Below are 23,646 nucleotides of genomic sequence, written 5' to 3'. Positions count from 1 at the left end.
CTCTCAGCCTGTAGCTGGCGGCGTTATTTATGCAGATCTCTGGGGTGAGCTTAGCACTCACCTGGTCCCACAGGCTTTGTTTGCTCAGAGTTCTCCTGTGCGGGGGAGGGGGGCCTCTGCTACAGGCTTTTCCCTTTCCAAGCACTGGGAAAGGCGACACTGCCCCGCTTTGTCAGGCCTGCGTGTTTATTTACAGTTCACGTGGGAAGTGGGTCTTCCCTCCTCTCACAAGCGTCCCCGCTCCTGGTTGCTGGGCGCGCCCCGCTCCCGCCAGAGCCTCTCCGGCCCACCCGGCTTGTTTATTTACAGTCCTGGGAAGGCTTCCCTTCCCCCAATCTTCAGCGCTCAGGGCGCCCCACCCTCTTTCCAGCGTGTCTTAACTGTTCTTATTGCTTAGTACTCAGTTTCTCTTTTTTTCCCGGGTGGAGGTCAGTCTGTCCAGGGGGCTATGCTGCTCTGGCCCAGGCTTGTCTGTGGGGGAACCGCGGTACCGCGAAGCTCACCTGGTCCGCGTCTTCCCAAGCCGTATGGGCGCCGGCCACTGGCGGCCCCGGGGGCCCGCCTCGGTTCTCCGTTTAACGTGAAGTGGAGATTCTCTGCGCCGGCTGGAGATGTGGAGGAGTCAAAGTTATGCCTTTTCTCGGTGATTATGCCTGCAAAGAGTGTCTCCAGCGTCTCTCCAAGATTTCACTATAGGAGGGTCGCTTTCTGCTTCCTACCTCTAGCCGCCATCTTGGAATTCAGCCTGGCCTTCTCCTTAAGGGGAATAATTAAGAGAAGTTTTGGGGTTTTCTCAGGAAGAGCTGCTGCTCTAAGCTGCTGCTCTAAAGACTCCCAAAAGAATAATTGATAAATGGGCAAATCGATTGTACAGAGAGTCATCAAAAGAAGTACAAATGTCTAATAATTGCATGAAGCAATATTCAACATACTTTGCCATAAAGGAAATGTAAATTAAAACAACACTGAGATTCTATCTCACTCTAATCGGAATCACTAACAGAAAAAGCAAACAAAATCAAATGCTGGTCAGGATTTAGGAAAAATAAAGCTTTACACACTGTTAGTGGGAATATAAATTACTGCAGCCACTATGGACATTGGTATGGAGGCTCTTCAGAAAACTAAAAATAGAACACCATATGACCGTGCTATTCACTCTTGAGGCACATAGACAAAGGAATGTAAATAAATATACTATAGAGACCTACATACCCGTTTTATTGCAGCATTATTCCCAATGGCCAAGGTATAGAATCAGACTAGGTGCCCAAAACAAGATGAGTGAAGAAAGAAAATGTGGTAATATAACATAATAGAGTACACTCAGCCATTAAGAACAATGAAATTGTGTCATTTCCAGGAAAATGGATTGAACTAGAAATCATGTTTAGTGAGATAAGCCACATCCAGAAGCAAAGATATCACTTACTTTCTCTCAAATGCAGAATCTAGATCTAACAAATATAATAATGTCACATGAATAAAAAGGGGGAATGTTGGGAGAGAACCAGTGGAAGAGGTGGTGAGGGGGAGATTGATGGGACTAAATATAATCAAAATACATTAATATATATGTATGAAGATAGCATGATGAAACCCACTAAAATAAAGGGGGAGGGGAAAGGGATAAGAAAGAGGAATAGAGGTGAATTTGATCAAATTACATTACAAGCATATATGAAAATACCACAGTGAAACCCCTCTGTATAATTAATAGACACTAATTAACAATTTTAAATACAACACAGTATTGCAAAGGCAAAAAAAAAAAGATTTGTTTGTTACTTTTGAGGTAGGTAACATTGGGAATGTCACTGTCTCATCCAAAGTATGAGAATCAGTTTGATCAAACTATCTGAATACAGAGAAGACCTCTGTTCAGCCCTAACTTTCCCATCTATGAAAGGAACTTTTAAGCTTTTCCAACTTTTATATACTCTGGTTCTCCCTTAGTGTGTAGAATGGGGAATCATTCCAGGACATCCAGTGAATGCCTGAAATTACAGATGGTACTAAACCCTATATATATACTATGTATTTCCTGTACTTACATACAGACCTATAAGGTATAATTCATAAATTAGGCATACTAAGTGATTCATGTTCATAAAATAGACTGACTTTATAAGGTACTATAATAAAGTTTACTAAGTTATTTAAACTTTTGAACTATTATTGAAGCACAGTTGATTAAGAATAACTGAAACTGTAGAAAACTCAACTGTAAATAAAGGGAGGCTACTATATAATCGAGGGAGTATAAATGTGGTCACAAGCTGGTCACTACAAAATACTAAAGGATACAATGGAAAATGAAACAGAAGTTAAAAAGTGAGACTTGAGCTCAAGGTGAGACTCAAGTGGAGGAGCACCTGGCTAGCAAGCATGAAGCCCTGAGTTCAAACCCCAGTGCCACAACAAAAGCAAGACTTAAAGTCAAAAAAGTGTTTAAATAATATATTAAGATGATATTAAATTTTAACTTCTGGGGCTATATTTGAAAGCCATAAATCTACTTTAAATATCAGTAGGAACAGAGAATTCATTTTTATAAAGCTTTTTTATTGCATAAATAATGAAACCCATAGTGATAATTTGATCAAAACACACTAAATAAAAATATATTTTGCATGGTGTAAAAGGTGTTAGGTAGATATAATTAACATATAAACAAATGGTGTAAACATCAGTGTCTAATATAGCTATCATTAATTTAAAATGAAAACTATATTCTTACTACAGAACTACAGATTCATCAACTTTCAACCTAACATTCACGATTAGACAATTTGAAAAGATGCCTTAATGCTTTCCCTGATTAGGACTAGAACACGTTTTTTAGAAAACATTCCTCTCGATCAATGAGAATCTATACAATGCTGACCTGAGTTCAAACCTCAGGTGAAACTTTCTCTCCAGAGCTATGAGAAAAAAATCCAACAGACACAGAATTTAGGCAATTAAGAGCAATATTTTCACCTTTCCTGAGACCAGCCATATAGACATCACCAAACACCCCTTTGAAATTGCAAAGTTCTTCCATGTCTTGATTTTCAAAAGCTTCCATGAAAGTAAATAAAAATCTGAAAACAAAAGGGGAAAGAAGACAAATATTATTCAATACTGTATAATTAATCTATTTTTACAGAGACTACCAATGTAGGAATGATTAATAAAATTTGGCAGCAAGAATCATCCTAGGATCTTCATAGTTGATTTGAATTTGTGTTCATATATATATATAGATAGATACAGACAGAGATAGATAGATGTTAATATGTGTTTCTTACGGCTTAAACTACTTTTTGTTTTATTTTCAAGATTGCAAACTAAAATTCAGAGTACTGAACACACACTAAATGCACTCTATATTACTACAGTAATACATTGCTTAATGATGCGAGGAATGCATCATTAGGTGATTTCCTCATTGTACTAACATTATGGATTATATGCAAACAAACCTAGGTGGAAGAGCTCAGTCACTCAACCTGACCTCAATGCAATCAAGAGACTTGGTAAACATAAGAGGTTTGAGGCTGCTGCCTTCATTGCTCAGCACAATGTTTTACAGTAATATTTTTTACAAGTAGAAGGAGTAAACCATAAGGTAGCAACCAAGTATAGTATAGTAAATACATAATGAGTAACATAGCCATTTCTTATTGTTACAAAGTATTATGTACTATACTTAATTGTTTGTGCTATACATTGTAGTAAAAATAATAGGAAAGTTTATTAGGAAAGAAATTTAGTATCACAAGATAAAAGTAGGGAGAAATGGAAAAAAAGAGAAACATTTCCTGCTCCCATGCAGAAAATGGGAGTAGAGACTCACAATGGTATCCCCCTTCCCTTAGTCTTACATTAGAGAGCTGGGGGCTCTCTAATGACCACATATCTTTGAAATGTGGTCAAAGATAATGGATCTGAGTGGCTGAGATAGTTGTTAAAACAGGAGGTGTCATCCTGGCCTACCTCAAACACAGACACAATAGGTGTGCTTTAGAACTTCCATCTCTCAGACATAGTATTTTTAACACATCCAAGGAGCCTAGGAGCTTGTTAACATCTCGAAGAGAAAAACAGAAGCAGGTGGCTCCTTTATGTCTCCCTGTTCCTGTAACTTAGCATCTAAAAGGAGATAGGAGTGGGATAGCTGCCTGACTTTTCAGTTTTTACTTCCTAATTCCAATGTCTGAGTCTGGCCCTTTAAATGTTTATTAAAATAATACAATTTTCCTGTCTCCTCATCTATCTAACTCACCTCATTTCTCCCATATAAGATGTTGGGCCCTTTTGATCTTTAAAGGGGGTGGGCAGAGAGACTATAGTCCAGTCTTCTATAGCTTCTTCTTGCTGAGTTTGGGTGCTGGCCATACATAGATAAGGAACCAAAAAGTCACATCTCTATCTTAAATTTAGGAGGTGACAAAGGAAATTTAGTTGGCAGACTGCCAGAATCAGGACCAGGAGATATTAAGTTATTCTTTTACTTAAAGAGATGTTAATGAAAACCACCCTTTAAAGTAAACCTTTAAGCTCTGAGAGTCTTTTTGTTGATTTTCTAGTTTACTCCAGGTATTTATAATCAGGTCTTTGTTATTACCCCAAGCCAGGAATACAATGCTATAGAATGCTATAGAATCCAGCCATTTACAGATGAGCTAATCATTAAAAATTTTTTTGGTGACCCTAATTTTAAGAAGGCCCATCATTTTTAAAGCAAGAGTTAGCTATGCCTTTTGAAGAAAGGCCCAGTACTCTGCAGACCCAAGAATTTAAGATCACTTTTATATGGCTATCAGATTTGTTCATACCAGCATTATCACAACATGGGGTTATGAAAGGTGGCTATGACATCACCAGGTGATAGGAATTTTCAGCTCCATTATAATCTTCTGAGACTTCCATCATATATGAGGGCCACTGTTGACTAAGACATTATTTTTTAATTGTTTATACATTTATTCATATGTGCATACATTGTTTGGGCCACCTCTTCTCCCTACCCTTTGCCCTCCTCCTCCTCCTCCCCCACCCCCCTCACTTCCAAGCAGAACCTGTTCTACCCTCTTCTCCAATTTTGTTGCAGAGAAAACATAAGAGATAATAAGAAAGACATGGCATTTTTGCTAGTTTGAGATATAGATAGCAATACAGAGAGATTCCTAGCATTGCTTCCATGCACATGTGTATCACAACTGGAATTGTTTCATCTCTACCAAACCCCTTCACTACTTCCCTGTCACCTTCCCATAGTGGCCTCTGCCAGTTTAAAATTACTTTATTCACTCCTCTACAGTGGCCACATCAACCACTTTCAAGTTTTAGGTTTCCTTCCCTTTCTCTATTCCTACTGTATGCAGTCTCCCCTTGGTGTGTGACCCATGTCCAATAATGTTACTGTATTTGTTTTAGATCTATAATCTGCATATGAGGGAAAACATATGATTTTTGGCCTTCTGAGTCTGGCTGACTTCTTATAAGATGATGCCCTCCAGTTCCATCCATTTACTTGCAAATGACAAAACTTCATTCTTTGTGGCTAAGTAAAATTCCATTGTGTATAAATACTACATTTCCTTAATCCATTCATTGGTAATGGATCATCTTGGCTGTTTCCATAGATAAGCTATTGTAAATAGTGCTGCAATAAACATGAGTGTGCAGGTGCCTTTAGAATAACCTGAGTCACATTCCTTTGGATATATCACTAGGAGTGGTATTGCTGGATCATATGGCAGATCTATGTTTAGATTTTTAAGAAGCCTCCATATTGTTTTCCAAAGTGGTTGTGCTAGTTTACATTCCCACCAGCAGTGTATGAAGGTTCCTTTTTCCCCATATCCTCACCAACATTTGTTGGTGGTAGTGTTTTTGATGATAGCTAGTCTAACAGGAGTGAAGTACAATCTTAGTGTGGTTTTGATTTGCATTTCCTTGATGGTCAAGGATGGTGAGAATTTTTTCATGTGTTTTTTTGCCATTTGGATTTCTTCCTTTGAAAAAGTGCTGTTCAGTTCAGTTGCCCACTTCCTTATTGGTTCATTGATTTTGGAGGAATTTAGTTTTTTGAGTTCTCTGTATATTCTGGTTATCGGTCCTCTGTCTGATGTATAACCAGCAAATATTTTCTCCCACTCTGTAGATGGTCTCTTCAGTTTAGAGATCATTTCTTTTGTTGTGTAGAAGCTTTTTAATTTCATGTGGTCCCACTTGTCCTTTCTCTTAGTTGCTGAACTGCTGGAGTTCTACTGAGGAAGTCCTTGCCTATACCTATTACTTCCAGAGTATTCCCTGCTCTTTCCTTTACTAACTTCAGAGTTTTGGGTCTGATATTAAGATCCTTGACTAAGACATTATTATTCAGTGTATGACTCTTTATACATTACTTGATTGAAGCATAAGTCAAAACTTCTAGGGCTGAATGGTTAGACAGAAATGGCACTGGCATCTGGATACAAGTTCAAGTCACAGGAGTTCTGTGATATGTGGTCCCGCCGTGATGTAAGCTTAGGTGTGTATACTGAGAATATTTCATTATCACAGAAGAATAATCTTTTTCCCCACATCCTCACCAACACATGTTGATAGTGGTGTTTTTGATGACAGCTATTCTAACAGGGGTGAGGTGTAATTTTAGTGTGGTTTTGATTTGCATTTCTTTTATGGCTAGAGATGGTGAGCATTTTTTATTTTTGGCCATTTGAATTTCTTCTTTTGAGAAAATTCTGTTTAGTTCAGTTGCCCATTTCTTTATTGGGTCATTGATTTTGGGAGCGTTTAGTTTTTTGAGTTCCCTGTATATTCTGGTTATCAGTCCTTTGTCTGATGTATAGCTGGCAAATATTTTCTCCTACTCTGTGGGTGGTCTCTTCAGTTTAGAGACCATTTCTTTTGTTGTGCAGAAGCTTTTTAGTTTTATGTAGTCCCATTTGTCCATCCTTTCTCTTAGTTGATGAGCTGCTAGGGTTCTATTGAGGAAGTCCTTGCCTATACCTATTAGTTCCAGAGTGTTTCCTTCTCCTTCCTGTACTAACTTCAGAGTTTCAGGTCTGATATTAGGGTCCTGAATCCATTTTGAGTTGATACTAGTACAGGGTGATAGACATGGATCTAGTTTTAGTTCCTCGCAGATGGATAACCACTTTTCCCATCAACATTTGTTGAAGAGTCTGTCTTTTTTTCCATTGTATATTTTTGGCCTCTTTGTCAAAAATAAGGTGGGTATAGTTGTGTGGATTCATATCCGGGTCCTCTATCCTGTTATACTGGTCTTCATGTCTGTTTTTGTGCCAGTACCATGCTGTTTTTATTGCTATTGCTTTGCGATATAGTTCAAAGTTGGGTATTGTGATACCACCAGCATTGCTCTTTTTGCTGAGTATTGCCTTGGCTATTCGCCGTCTCTTGTGTTTCCAAATGAACTTTAGGGTAGATTTTTCAATCTCTACTATGAAAGTCATTGGGATTTTGATGCTGCTGGTGGGAATGCAAGCTGGTGCAACCACTCTGGAAAAAAACTTGGAGGCTTCTTAAAAATCTAAACATAGATCTGTCATATGATCCAGCAATCCCACTCCTGGGGATATACCCAAAGGAATGCAACACAGGTTACTCCAGAGGCACCTGCACACCCATGTTTATTGCAGCACTATTCACAATAGCCAAGTTATGGAAACAACCAAGATGCCCCACTACTGACAAATGGATCAAGAAAATGTGGTATTTATACACAATGCAATTTTATTCAGCCATGAAGAAAAATGAAATCTTATCATTTGTAAGTAAATGGATGGAACTGGAGAAAATCATTCTGAGAGAGGTTAGCCAGACTCAGAAGACCAAAAATCATTTGTTCTCCCTCATATGTGGTCTTTAGATCAAGGGCAAACACAGCAATGTTGTAGGACTTGGGTTACATGACAAGGGGAGAACATATGCAGGAGGTATGGGGTTAGATAGAAAACCCAAAACATGAAAGCATTTAATGTCCCCACTCCAGAGGAATTAATACAGAAACTTTAAAGTGACAGAGGTCAACATGAGAAGGGGATCAGGAACCAATGTAAAGATCAGCTAGAGTTGAATCAACCTGGGTTGTAACACATTTGTATGTGAAACCAATGCTAGGAATCTCTCTGTACAGCTGTCCTTATCTCAACTAGCAAAAATGCTATGTCTTTCTTATTATTGCTTATTTCTACTCTTCAATGGAACTGGAGAAAAGTGCAGAACAGGTTCTGCCTAAAAGGGAGGGGGTGGGGGAGAGAGGGTGGAGGGAAGGCAGGAGGGAGAAATGACCCAAACAATGTATGCACATTTGAATAAATGAATAAAAAAAATGAAATAATAAAAGAGAATAATCTTTATATAGCTCAAAATTTCATATTTTGAACTACCTTTAAAGCCATCTAGTAGGACTATAGATCAAGTTACCGAATTCCTTTTAGAAGTTTATGACTTCTCAATATAAGCATTCTTCTAAACTTTTCTCTGGGTACCAAACATAAAATGGAGATGATGATTCTTTACCTCTTAACTACTTGCCCTTTCAAAATTTAATCCTAAACATGAAAAATACATTCTAGGTAGGGAGCAATCAAGATGGTTATAAGTTATGCATTTGTCCTTATGCACTGAAGCATACTAGTATGGTTCAAGGTAATAAAGCACTGAGTATATATCAAATGTCACACATCACAATATTAAGTGGGATAGTAGAGAATATCAGTTAAGTTCATATCTCAAATTCATATCTTCATGTTGGTCTCACCACTGAGCTCCAAATTCATGAATTCAAACCCCTCCCTCACATCTTCACATTGAAATCTAATAAGCCTCTCAAAACTAACATGAGTAAAACAAAACTCTTGATTTTTCTATCCAATTATTACTCCACCTCAGGTTCTCAGACCTCAAAAATGTCACATTTGACCAAGTACAAAAAAGAAATTTCTCATTCTTGTTTCTCTCTGTCTCAACTCCTGCATCCAATCCATCAGCAATTCCTGTTGACTTATCCTCCAGAATTCATCAAATTTTCTCCATCACCACTACATCACTGTACTAAAGGACACATCTTTTTTTCATCTGGACATCTATTTGAATTTTTAACCGATCTCCCATTCTCCTCATTGCCTCCCTCTATTCCATATCCCACTAGAAGCAGCCAGAGTAATTTCCATCAATTATGGACCTTATGTAGCACTTCCCTCTACCTCCCTGACTATATTCATGACACACTAGGCTTTCTGTTCTTTGAAAATAATAAATAATTCCTGAGAAAATGATTTCTAATTATTTGATTCAATCCACATTGCAGCTTCTCCATCTTATATAAAGATGTCTGCAACTTTTTCTTTTTTCAGGTCTCAATTCAAATCTTACCTCCTCAGAGACTGCTTCTCCAGCCATCTTACCTAACAAGCTTACATCCACCCAAGTTACGACCCATCACTTTTCCCTATTTTAGTAATTTCACGTCATTTAAAGCATCTGAAACTACTTTCACTTATTTACTTGTTTATTGTCTTTCTCTATTCCCCCAGAGAACTTACCTGTTACTTATGACTGTATCTACACAATTAAGATTATAGTTGGTACATGCCAGGTGTTTAACAAATATTTGATGAATCATTGTATGAAAATGCTAAGATGCTCCAGATATGCTCTGAGAAAACTGTCTTTGACTCTCAAACCAGCTCAGTGCAAAAAAGCCATGGTTACAAAATCTATGTATGTTAGATTCTCTAAGAGAAACTCAATCACAAAATACGGTCTCAGTCCATGTCAGAAACTCCTCTTCTCTTCCAGTTAGGAATCTTGCCTTCTCCGAAATCCTTCCTCCACACTGCCATCAGTGTGATCCTTGTGAAGCATATACATAAGCATATCACTTCCCTGCCTATAATTCTTTGATCCCCACCCACACCCCTGGTGACTTCAAATAGAATTTAAGCTCCCTAATATAAACAACTGCTGTGAGGAAGACTTTCTTTCCAGATTTACCTTCCACGACTCCCCTTCGCCTCTCCCTGTCACCCATACTTTCTGTACTACAAACACTCAATGATGCATGCTATTACCAAAGACCCTTTGATTGTGTGGCTCTGAGCATGTACATAGTTCTTCCACTGGGATAAATGGCCTTTCTTGTCTTCCTGATGAGTCCCATTTATGATAAGACTCAGAGTAAGAAACATATCCCCATCCAACCCTCCCCTAGCTTTCTCCTCTTCTCTCAACCCAACTGGATTTAACTGTTCGCCTCTTTTTCACTTCTCATATACACCGCAGGAAAGGAACTCTACAGTGACACTTCATATATTTCAAGAAAGCTGTTGTTACATGCCGGTGTCAAAGTGTTGCTGGCTAGGGTCGAGGGTCCTTGCCTTCACAGGCCAGGGAACTGGCTCATGAGGCAGCTGAACGATGAGCCAAAGCTGGTGTATAAAGTAGGATTTATTACAGAGAAAGGAAAGGCTACAGCTAGGGAAGCGCAGCGGAGCCTGGAAGCCAGTAACTCACTGCTCAGGTGAAGGTTGGGGTTTTTATGGACGTTTTAACTCTGGGTTGGGGGGTTTTCTCATTGGCCTTGCATTTCAAGGGCTTTCTCAGGTGAACTGGTTTGGTTTGCACCTTTATTGGGGAATGGGAACAATCTTGAGAGCATTTTGCTCATCAGCCCCTTGGCAGATCTATCAGACTCTGTATCTCTCCTTTAGGATGCAGGAATGCAGGCCTCAGTCCCCTCAGAATGTAGGAATGATATTGGTCCCCATGCAGGATCAGATACTCACTCATCTGCCTTAGGTCTCCAGACTCAACACTATAACATGCTCTTATACTCATCTCTTATCCAGTCACTTCCATTCTTCCTTGTATGACTGAGTTTATTCATGACCAATCTTACTACCAGTTTGTACCTAGATTTCACTTTCTTGCCAATTCTCTTTAAGTCATATCCAGAACTACCCATTATACTATACTCTATGCTTGATGTGAACAATAACTGTCTAAACATAAGTTTTATAAGCATATGGGCAATATATATCTTATAATTATGTATCTATAACTTATCTGAACTTGCATATGCTCAATAGTAATTGATTCACTGAATGAGAGTGACTGGATGGGTGAGTGATGAATGAGATAAATGGGTGGATGAAATATCTGCAAAGTGAAATGATTATTTCCATTCCTCCAGATAGTACAAGGCACTCCAGTTAATCCACTTTTGGGTTATATTTGATTTAAAGTATCCACAAAACCTAGGCCATTATGAATTTGTATTAAGTGTATGGTTGCCTGAAATTGCTGTCTTTTTACATGTGAATTTGAAGCCATGATTTCATATTTAGCAGTGTGAATATTGGCCCAAATGTCATAGTTTAACATCTTGTATATTAAGCTTTATCTTAATAGGTTCATCTTATTGTTCCAGAGCTGGATGTTTTTAACTTTCACTGTTTGCTAATACTTTGTGCCAGTCACATAACTAATGAGGATGTACTTTTCATGACATACCTGGGAAAGTGACAGGGTATATCAAGTTAGACACCAGTTTCTACTCACAGACAATTGTTCAGCCCTTTTATAAGTGGGAAAAAATTGGCATTGGATTGCAGTACACACAACTCATTTATTAATCTAACAGCTGGCTCAAGTGGAACAGTGCCTGCCTAGCAAGCATGAGACCCTGAGTTCAAACACTAGTACTGCCCCCAAAAAAGTATGAATCTAACAATACGTACCATAAGCTGTGGCGCTACATGGACCTAGGTTTTCCTTGATGTCTTAGTGTTTTATGATAGCATAACCTTTTGTTAAATCAATAATACAAATATCACCTGTTTAAGAATTTTTTTATTGTTGTGCTGGGTGGGGGTACATTGTAGATTTACAAAGGTTATTACAATGTATCAAAAATATCATACTTGAGTTCACCTCTTCCATTGCTCTCCTTCATCCCTCCTCCCTTGATTCCTGAAACAGTTTCAACAGGTATCATTTTTGCATTTATATTCATGTGCATACATTATTTGCATTGTGAATCTTTAATACTTACAAAATTAATTTTATCCTTAAAATATTACAGACCTTAAAAAAATGTAGTCACTTATTCTTAAACTTCTCATCGGTTTTGACAATTTTGGTAACTACAAAAATTTAATGACTTTATGACTTAAATCAATCTTTCCTCCAGATCAAATGGCATAGATACTCTATCCACCCAGTGTCTTTGCTAGCCACTATCAAATTGTCAACTTTGTCCTGAGTCTGTGTTCACTACAGTTCTTTCTTTGTTAGTTGGTGCAAAGGCATTTGCTAGAATTGGCTTATACCAGTTTGGGGAAGCAGATTGTTAGCTTCTCTTTCCAACTCTACATTCAGTGACATCATGTTGGCAGCTTTATAATGGCCTTTTGGGAGTATTTACCTCATGAAAATTGGCATTGTTTAACATGACAAACATTTGCCAGCACACCACTGTGCTTTGCTGTCTCTAATGACTAAGTTCCCTAAGAAAATATTTCTTGCCATTATTTTCTCCTATGCCTTCTACTTCTTTTTCCTTCCTTACCTTTTAAAATAAAAATAAGAGTGGAAAGTGTTTTTGGTTTTGGTACAAAGATCAAAAGCAGTCATTTTATGAAGCTATACCTTTGGCATTCATGACAGAAACTTAATAGAATAGCAAAAGATGGAACAAAACAGAATATGTTTCTTGCTGCTCCATAAAAGCACTAGCTAGTAAGAAAGTACTGTCCACAAAGTCAAGAGCAGCCGAGGCTCTTTGTATCTTCAGCTCCACCATCCCTTAAGCACTGATGCAAGGAAGTCCAATCAACTTACATTGCAACCAGCAGGAATGGGAAGAGGAGCAGGATGGGGCATGCTCCCTCCCTTGAAGGACAACTCCCTTCTGTTCAAGTCACTGGTAAGTCGTGATCCCCACATAGGAAGTGGAGAGTAGACAACAGACAGAGACAATGAGCGGTGTCTACTACAGGTTTGTGGGGAGCTTTGTATATTATGAAAATATATTATATATTATATTACTTAAAAAACAATTCCCTATGGTTAAAATTCCCACAAGTATGAAAGTCTGCAGTGCAAAGTAAGTCTCCCTCTAGCCACTGCCCCCCAATTCCCCAGCCTGTCTGTCCAAAGAATTGGGAACAAGTTAGAGAAAGCACATTGCATATCAGTGCATTTTCTAGACATGATGGAGGTGGAATCTGAATACAACTCTGTTCATGCCTGGATCAAAGACTTCCTTCTGTGGTCCCTTTCCCAGCCTTGATCCTGTGCATTAGAGTGAGCCAGATCCCACCAGAATATTACCACTAAGACTGTTGTATCAAAGGTAGGAAATCAATATCAGATGAATTCATTAGCATTCAATACCTGCTGGTACATCTGCTTTAGCTTATTTAGGAAGACAAAGTTATTTAGGAATTAAAATTTTTATGACCATGTTATAATGTTCAGTACCAAGTTGTCTCAGAAATCCACTCACCTGAAATACATATTTCATATCAAAATTTATTCTACTTATTTTTCAATGTTGAATTAATCAAAATATTCATTGTTGCAAAATTCTTCACATTTTGCATCAAAACATACACTTGTATTGTTTGTTATAACATTCCCCACAATAGAAAGAATTCAACTTTAAGAACTTCATCTTTATCATGACTTCTCTCTAATTCTAAAGGTCTACCTTTCCTGAATCTAGAATTCTCTGCTATTTCTCCAGGAACATGTTCATGTGTTTCTAATGCTTCCAATCACACAAAATTTTTAGTGCATAGTAAGTAGGAACTTAATAATCAAACTGTTCATCTCATTTGATCAGATGTAGGTCCAAGATAATGATTCCTTTATCATTCTTTAATAAGATCATTTTACTAAAGAAAATATGTAAAAAAGGATCACATGCTGTGTTTTGGGCTGAATGAGGCAGCCAAGTATTATCTCAATCATTGTACTCTTCCATCTCTATTATGCCTAGTCTTTGTGATAATTCTGTGATTGACTCTTGAATGAGAATCTGTAGTATACCCAACATAAAAACCATTTCCATCTTCTCTAATTTGTTCTGTACTCAGATCAAATGAGAGGTTTAATCATTGGACTTATAGGTTATTGCCTAAATGTGAATTTTTCTTCTGATAGACACCTTTCCACTACATTGGCCTAGCACCTACAACAGATAAATAACAATTGCTAGATACCTACAAAGTTATATTTACTGCTTGATGTTGAAATCTCAAAATCATCTCCTTAGTGATAGACAGTTGAATTATCAATTAATATTTAAGCCAATTTTGCGGTTGTTTTCTCCTATATATACCTATAACAGAAATACCCCCTTATGGTATTTTTATTTCTATACTTGAAACCAGCCTCCCTATTACAATTTGTATGATGCCATTAAGGTGTTGAGCTGTTATTTCCTTTTTCATTTAAAACCCATGGGTTTATTCAAATCAGCTGACACTTATTAAGGCCAAAAATCAAGTTAGTGTTAGCTGGCAGAAGTATATGAAGTAAGTCCCGTTCATAGAGCAAGCCCTGGAGAAATAAAATGATTAGGAATCCAGAAAACAACAGATTTTTAAGAGGAGAAGGATATCATGAAAGAACAGGGCTTTGAAGGAAGCCACCAGGTAGAAACGTTGACTCTCTCAAATTTAATGTTGGGAGAGCCCATTGGTCTCATCATTTAGGAAATGTATCAGAGTGCTACTGAATACCAAGTTCAATCATTTTACCAATATGATATGAATTTCTAGTGAATTGGTTTTTCTAAGTATCCCAAATATGATTTTTCTTCACTCAGGTTTTTGCCAATTTTTACATTATACTTAAATCAACTGCTTCGAGTGCTTCATCTCTGATCATAAATATGTATTCTGGAATAAACTACTTTAGAATATAGAACTCATGAAAGCATATCTTCTACTAGAAAGGAAATCAACTCATTCAACATTCTACACAATGCTGTTTTCATCTCCTTGCTTAAAAACAGAAGTAAAAATCCCCTCCAAAACAGAAATTTGTTCAAAATATAGAACTTCACTGGTTTGTTTTGCAATTAAATGAGATAATACATTCAATGTGGTGTATATTATGCACCTCCATTAAATGTTTGTGGTCAACGCTAGCTATATTTAAAAGCATATCATGGAATCTATGAAATAGATAAGAAACAAGAATATGAAAATGACAATAGGGAATCTGTAGATAAAATATCACCATTGTGAGAGCCAGAAACCATTTTTCCATAATCTTCCATATCTCATGACTCTCAGAATGTGACAGCATCAAAATGAGGAGTCTTGTTCCTTGGGGAGTCCATGCTAAGTTTATTTATGAAATGAAACCAGAAGAATACTAGAAATGCTCTTTCTGGGATATATTTATTTTTATAAAAGGAAGGAATGACTTTAGTTCATATCCCTAGTATTTGGGAATGAGTTAGTATGTTATTAAACATATCTATCAAAAGTAGCTCAGTTAGCAGGAGCCAACCTTTGGAATGTGTCCTTAGGGGATTGCAAAACAATCCCATTATCAACTACATAGTGACACCCAGAAATTTTAGGCTCCATGGGTCTTCAAGGGATGACTAATGCTACCTGAAACCTGCAAATGATCCATGAGACAGGAAAAGAAAAAATAAAAATGAGAAACCAGGAAGACAAAAGGAATCTGCCTCTTAGGCATTAAAAAGAATTTTCCATGTTCACTACCAAGGGCAAGCAATGAATAAGTGGTATGGATTCTTTCATCTCAACCATATCCCAGTTGTCAGCAGGGCCCAGAGAGCCTTGATCCAATAATACCATTTCCAGCCTAGTGGTTCTTGCCATGGACAAGCTGTTCATAGAAAGAGATGCAGTACTGTTTCAAGGCAGGGCAGAGATCTTGAAAATGTACCAGGAGAAGTACCATGATATTTCAGAAGGCCAAAGCACTCCAACCCCTGACAACCCTTTAATCTGTCCTCCATCTATCTAATGGCATACATTTGGCCTCCCTACTCTGGACGACCCCTCGTGGTATCAGAGTCCAGGCATCTGAAGAAATACTTTGCCCTGGTGCTTCCTTATATTTTCAGGTTCTCTTTCATGTTCATTCTTTGGCTTCAAAATGAGAACAAATTGACAAAATGGAATCATTTGTGTTTGGCACAGAGTTTGGCAACCAGATAACACCAGCAAAGCCAGGTCCACATTTAATCTCCCCTGCATTCATCTGCATGCAAAGTTCCAAGATGGGAATTTGTTTCCCCTGCAGTTTTATGACACTTCTATTGCCTGATTATCCCACTTTATAGCAATTTGCATCGTTACAGGCCTGCAGCAAATGAAACAAATTGCCATAAAATGTTGGGAAAATCCTAAATCATGGCTCTGTCTGGCCTCCTGAATGATGACACTGGAGTTGAATTCAGATAGCTTGGTTCATTTTGCTACAAGCAGTCATGCTGGTCTTAATGGGGGCCACCGGCTCACCCATCAGGCTGCTTGGTGACTACTCAATGAGGCAAACTAATAGAATTTTTTTGTGATGCACTAAGCAAGTCTTCGGTAAAGAAAACACATTGATTCTGAAGTTGTTTACTATCAACTAAATAGAACCCCTATAGCTTTTCCCATGCAGTCCACATTAGAGCTAAATTAACAGTCCTCATATGTATCCATTCTACTAGTGATAGGCAAAAGTGCTTACACCATTAGGAATGTAAGTTGCTTCAGTCCAAATCATGATACAGAAGATTGTCTTTCTCATTTAATGATCTAGCTCTCAAAAGTTTTAATGTCAGGCATAGATAAGGCTTTAAAGAAAAAAATAAATGGACTGGGAGGTTATAAATTATTCATGCATTTTAATTCAGTGGCGATGTGCTAGCTTTAAAATAAAGAGGGGGGTGATGGTTAGGCATGCAAAAGTTAGAGAGATTCATGAAGGATGACAACTTTAATAAGTGTTACGATCCTTATTGATTACATTTGTGGCTCTATTTTTACCAGCCTCTCCTGTGTGTAAATTTATGAAAGAGAATCTTCATAATAAGAAAACTTCTTGGTTCAAAATACCAGGATTCTTCTTGACTAAGAGGCTGAAATACAAGCAATGTATTTCATAATCTCCGTGTTGTTTATCCTACTAACTTTCAAGTTATCCTCAATGTCGTAAGCCAAGACAATTGGAATGGCTCTTCTGACACACAGAAGCAACTCTGAGAATGCCCTCCCACCCCCCATTTCCACTCTGGAGTTTTCCAGTGTCATATAAAACCAACAGTGCAGATACCCAGACTGGAAGAGATGTGGTGAAGGAGACTTTGGGAACTGCACATGAGATTCAAATCATGATGGCAAAACCACATCAAGAACTTATTCTTCAGGCAATTGTAAATATTCTAGAAAACAGGAATTTTTTTACACAGATTCGTTTTTACATTTTAAAAAGTATATTTTTCATCTAATACTTGCCCAAAGGAAAGAGAAATTAAATTAAAAATTATCATTTATTGAGCACTTAGTGCACACCAAACACTGTCCTAAAAGGTTTAATGAATATTTGATTTAATTGCTCCAACCTCTCCTTTAGACACTTACAGATGACTAACTGAATTCTTAGATATACTAAACTACTCACACAAATGATAGATGGGTAAAGACGTAGTCAGTACAAAGACCTAGTCTCACCATTAATTATACTCTCCCCTCTATTATGCCACACAGCTACATTATAAAAATCAACTTTTCTGCTAAATTAACATTATTATCAGTCCTGCAATAAACCCCACAAGGATTAAAGATCCTGCATAATTTTAACAAGTATCACATGTCTGGCCTCTCCTGGATGAGTTTTATGACTCATTAGTATAGTCTTTTCTTCTTCTAACTTGTGTATCCGCTTCTATTCACTCAATACAAATTGAAATTTTTTTTACTCTGAACTTCACTTTTCTTCTTGAACTTGCTCATTACTAAGGTCACAAAAGTTGCACCTGATATATCAGGCCTGAAATACTAAGCAACTTAAAAGTTCTTGAGTAGTTGCTATTTTTAGCTATTTGAACTCATGTGACTGACAGATGTATGTGCATATTTTACAGCTATAGATATTTATTTTGATGTTCCCTGAGATTTCACATATGTTCTAATCCTTTCAGTTTCTAAAGAAGGAAGCATTAAAGAATTTCTAAAAATCTATATTGTCTTGAGTCAGAGGTTCTTATTTGTAGTTTCTAAACAACCAAGTTTGTGAAACTGCATATTACATTTAGATTTCAAAGCATACTTTTTGCATATTACATAGTCAGCCTCTATATGAAACAAAGCTGAAATTATATAGTACCAACCAAGATTGGGTTTTATTTTAAACCAACGAGTTGGTAGTTTTTAGGCCACCTGCACTGTTCAGCACTAGTTTCCATCAATGGAAATATGGGCAATTCCTCCAGAAATACTCACATGCCTGTGCTATTGGGTACCAGATAGATTTTCATTTTATTCTTCTCAGTTCCCCAAAATGTATGGTGCAAACACAAATTTGTTGATCTTTTCATGAGAAAAAAATCCAAGTTTGTTGTGAGTCAAATATTTCTATCCAACCATCCATTTGAATGATGTAGGATGTAAACTCATTAAGCTACATTACTATGTTTGAGGATGTTTGAGGTAACATTAATCAGCTAACTTGCAGAAATAATAACACATAACAATGTGAAAGTACCAATAATAATTTAGTTTTTCTCTTTTTTTGAGGGCCTGTCTTATTGCTTACTATACATTGTAGGCAGTCTCTAATAGGTTCTGTAGGACCATCAGTCGAAGTTTTCAAAGAATCTAGTTCATCAAACAGCTGTGTTAAAACTTTCTTATGAGTCAGAGGAAGTATTTTAGAGAGTTAAGAATGCAGATTTCCATCTCCTTGACTCAAGATTGTAATTCTTAATTGTGTGATCTTGGAGAAGTTACTTAAACACTCTTCACATAAGTTTTTTCACATATGTGATGAGAATATTAATAGTACCTGCCTTCAGTATTGCTGTGAATATGAATACTAACTAAAAAATGTATGGGGAGTGACTAAGCAATGTGAATTTTAACTAAACAATGTATGGAGGCATGGCAAGATTACAGATTAGAAGTGACCTCCATTTTGATTCTGTGAACAAGAACAGTTAGGTAAATTAGGGAGACTATACTCTGAAGAGAGAGAAGAAGAGCATCAGGAATCATGAAAAAGATGGCAGACACCTGAAAAGCATGGAGAAACAGAAAGGTGAACTAGAAAAACAGAAAATAGCCCCAAGCCCTGTCTCCAGCTGCCCCAGTGTGTGTGGGGAGGGCAGAGAGGTGGGGGTAGGGTGAAGATATGATCACAAAGTAGGTGGTCTTGGCAACAGACTGGCAATTCTAGATGCAGGATAAGCCAATTCCGCCCTCAAGCCTTAAACCCAGTGTGGGGATTTGCTGAAATAGTGACTATTCCAGGACACAGGGTTGACCTCAATGAAGAAAGATGTTCTATCACTCCCCTATCACAGAGAGTTATGGCAATGTACCATCTTGAGAGAAGACCTATTTTTTGAGGCTCAGGAACTCTTGGGACACCCTGCACAGTGTTTGGGTGGAAAATAGCCACAGAAATGTTCAAGACAGGGGGAGAGAGAAGTTCAAGCAATGAGGGGGGACTCTGGCAGTGAAGAGCACAATGGTTAGAGGCCACATCTTCCCTAACAAGGATCAAGTTCTATCACCTGAGGGTCATGGCAGAAACAGAAAGTGAAGCATACCAAACTCATACTTGGCCTAGTAATTAATCTCCAGATTCTGCCTCCTGGCTATGTGTGCTGTCTTCTAGGTATGTTTTAGAGCCCTGATACCAGACCTTCTGAGTCACATGACTTCCACAGCCTACCCCTCCCCACCACACACAAAGGGAGGTAAACTTCTGGTTGGGGTATGAAAGTACTGAGAACAACAGATAGCATACTTCATTCCCTCAGCTATCTCCCATCAGTGCAGAATTTGGTTCTCTATTTGTTCTCCCCATTCTCCAGTGAATTTGGAAGATACCACTAGATTTGAATGCTTGCTGTCCCTGGGGACACAAACTGGGAGGTTTGTGGAAGAAGTGACAATCTGCCTGGCCCACAAGTTGCAAAGTTCACTGTGGCTAATATCAACTTCCAATACACAAAAACAGGAATCTTCTGTAGAGAAAGCAGCCCCAACACAGACAAATGATCCTTATATAAGATACTGCAGCTAGTTTTCCTCAGTCTTGCTGGGGATCAGGCACAGAAATGTGAGCATGTGAGTGAATGTTTAGCTACAGACCTATACTCTCAGTATAGCATCTCAACCCACAGCCTGAACATTGAGAATATTTCAACTGAAAGACTACAGTTACTTAAAAACATCCACCAATGACTTAGTCTCAGATGTGTAAATTCTAAAGCACATATGCAAGAAATATGAAAAAACAAGGCAACATGACTCCTCCAAAATTCAACACCTCATAGTACCAAACACTAATGATACTGAAGTGAATGAAATCAGCAAAGAATTCAAAAAAGTTCTTGTAAGAATAGTCAAAGAAGACATGAATAAGTGCTAAACAATTTTCAAGAGAACTCAAATAAAGAAGACAATACCAGGTAATAAAAGAGGAATTCTATAAAGATATTGAAATTCCGAAAAACATCAAACTGAAATTCTGAAAATAAAAAGCTTAGTAAGTCAAATGAAAAACACAGTTGAAAGTCTCTCCAGTAGACTAGATCAAATTGAGGCCAGAATATCAGGGCTTGAAGACAAGGTAGATGTACCATAACATTCAGATGAAGTTAAGAAAACAATAAGAAAGTATAAACAGAACATTCAAGACCCCTAGGGCACAATTAAAAGACCAAACCTATGAATCATGGGCATACAAAAAGAAGAGGTATAAAGTTACATGTAAAATATGTTTAATTATTGAACATAGAATACGTATTATTGAATATATAATAGCAGAAAACTTACCAAACTGTGAGATGACCACAAGCTACAGGAGTCTTTTAAGATTTCAAACAGTAAGACCAAAAAAGAACCCAATGTTATACTATAGTTAAAACAGGAGTATTGAAATCTGTAAGAGGGAAGTGCCAAGTCACCTATAAAGGAAAACTCAATCAGAATCACAGTATATTTCTCAATAGAAACTCTAAAAGCAAGGAGGGCATGGAATGATTTATTTCAAGCCCTGGAAGAAAAAAACTGGCAATCTAAATTTCAGTACATAGCAAAGCTATCCATTATTAATGAAAGAGAAATAAAAACATACCATGATTCAATTTTTAAAAAAAAGTAATTAATGGCCACTGAACCAATACTGTGGGAGATACTTAAAGGAATCCTACACACAGAAGAGGAAAACAAATGCTACCAGGAAAACATGGTAAAGAATAAATCTCATTGAACAAGAATCAAACACTACAAAAACAACAAAACTGCAGTAATTACTACATACCTTTCAATAATAACTCTGAATGTTAATGTTCTCAATTCTCAAATCAAAAGACACAGGCTAGTGCACAGGATTAAAAACAAAACTCAAATATTTTTTGCCTATAAGAAACACATCTCACTGACAAAGATAAACTCGTGACCGACAGATGTATGAGCCAAAAAGCAAGCAGGAGTAGCTATATTCATATCTCATAAAACAAACCTCAAAACAAAATTAGTCAGGAGAGACAAAGAAGAGCACTTCATATTGATAAAATGAGCAGTCCATCAAGAGAATATAACAACTGTAAACATGTACACACCAAATGTCAGCACACCCAATATCATGAAAGAAACACTGCTGGATATAAAAGCACAGATAGACCTTAGCACAAAAATAGCAGGTGTCTTTAATACCCCACTCTTGCCAATAGACAGGACATTCAACTAAAAAATCAACAAGGAAACTTTGGAATTGAATGACACTACAAAACAAATGACTTTAACAGAGATCTAGAGAATACTCTACCCAACTGCCATAAAACACACATTTTTCTCAATAGCCCATGCAGCTTTCTCCAAAATAGATCCATTTTAGAACATAAAGCAAATCTTAACAAACACAAGAAAACTGAAATAACTTCTTGTATTTTGTCAGACAATGGAATGAAACTAGAAATCAATACCAAGGAAAACTATGGTAAATATTCAAGCACATTAAAACATCACATAGACCAAATAAATGACATCATAATGCACTTTAACCTCTTAGAAAAAGAAGAACAAGCAAAATACAAAAGCAGTAGACAGAAAGAAATAAAAAAAATTAGGTCAGAAAGAAATGAACTGGAGAATAAAAGAATACAAAGAATCAATAACACAGAGTTGGTTCTTTGAAAAGATAAGCAGGATTAACAAACACTTAGCCAAATTAACAAAAAGAAAAAGGGAGAATATCCAAATTAACAAAATTAGGGATGAGAAAGAGGATATGACAAAATACCACTGAAATTCACATGATCATTAGAAAATATTTAGTACACTCGTATTCTAATAAACTAGAAAATCTAAAAAAGTGGGAAAATGTACAGATGCATATGACAACAAAGAGGACTTAAACCACCTAAACGGATCTAATAAAATCAATGAAATTGAAGCAGTAATAGTCTCCCAAAAAGGAAAGGCCAGGACCAGAGAGATTATTGCTAAATAATGCAAGATGTTTAATAAACTAACACTAGTGCTCCTCAAACTATTCCATAAGATAGAAAGAGAACAAATGCTACCAAATTCATTCTATGAGGCCAGTATAACTCTGATACCAAAACCAGACATGGCAATGACAAAAAAAGAAAATTATAGAACAATGTTCTTGGTGCATATAGACAAAAAAATTCAATAAAGTACTTGCAAACAAAAAAATGATTGAATTGCTCTATGTAGATGTATGAAAATAGAATAATGAAACCCATTAAAATTATTTTAAGAATGGGGGAGGAGAGCTAAGAAAGAGTAAATAGAGGGGGTGAATTTGATCAGATAAGAGGATATTATATGCATATATAGAAATATCACAATGAAATACCTTCGTATAATTAATATACACTAATAAAAGGGTTTTTTTGAAATACACTATGTGGGTAGTAGAGGCATCTAAATGTCCAGTAAAACTCATATCTCTTCTTATTATAATATTTTTAGTGAAAAACAACTTCCTAGGCAGTAATTATTTTTACAATACCCCTTTCATTCTAGGGTGCCATGTAACTATCTCTCACCAGTGAAATGTGAGTAGAAGTGATGTTTATCTCTTTCAGGAGAATCCTTTAAGAACCAGTATACCCTGTTCCCAGCTTATACTGGCTGGAAGCAAAGAATGATAATATTCTGAAGGAGGTATATCCATGTGCTGAAGAGTCTGGATTACAAATCACTATGAGGAAAGTCACCAATCAGCAGCACCCAGCAGTTAGAAAAAAAATCTCTATAGTGGTAAGCCACTAAAACTTTGGACTTTACTTGTTATGGAAGACAACAGTATCCTAACTAATTCAATGTGCAAGAGCATAGCATAGAACTCAGCAAATAAAAATTTCCAGAATTTTGCATACCT

Source organism: Castor canadensis, chromosome 13 (assembly GCF_047511655.1).
Source record: "Castor canadensis chromosome 13, mCasCan1.hap1v2, whole genome shotgun sequence".
In the NCBI taxonomy this organism is placed as follows: Eukaryota; Metazoa; Chordata; class Mammalia; order Rodentia; family Castoridae; genus Castor; species Castor canadensis.
Note: the sequence above shows the minus strand (reverse complement) of the source record.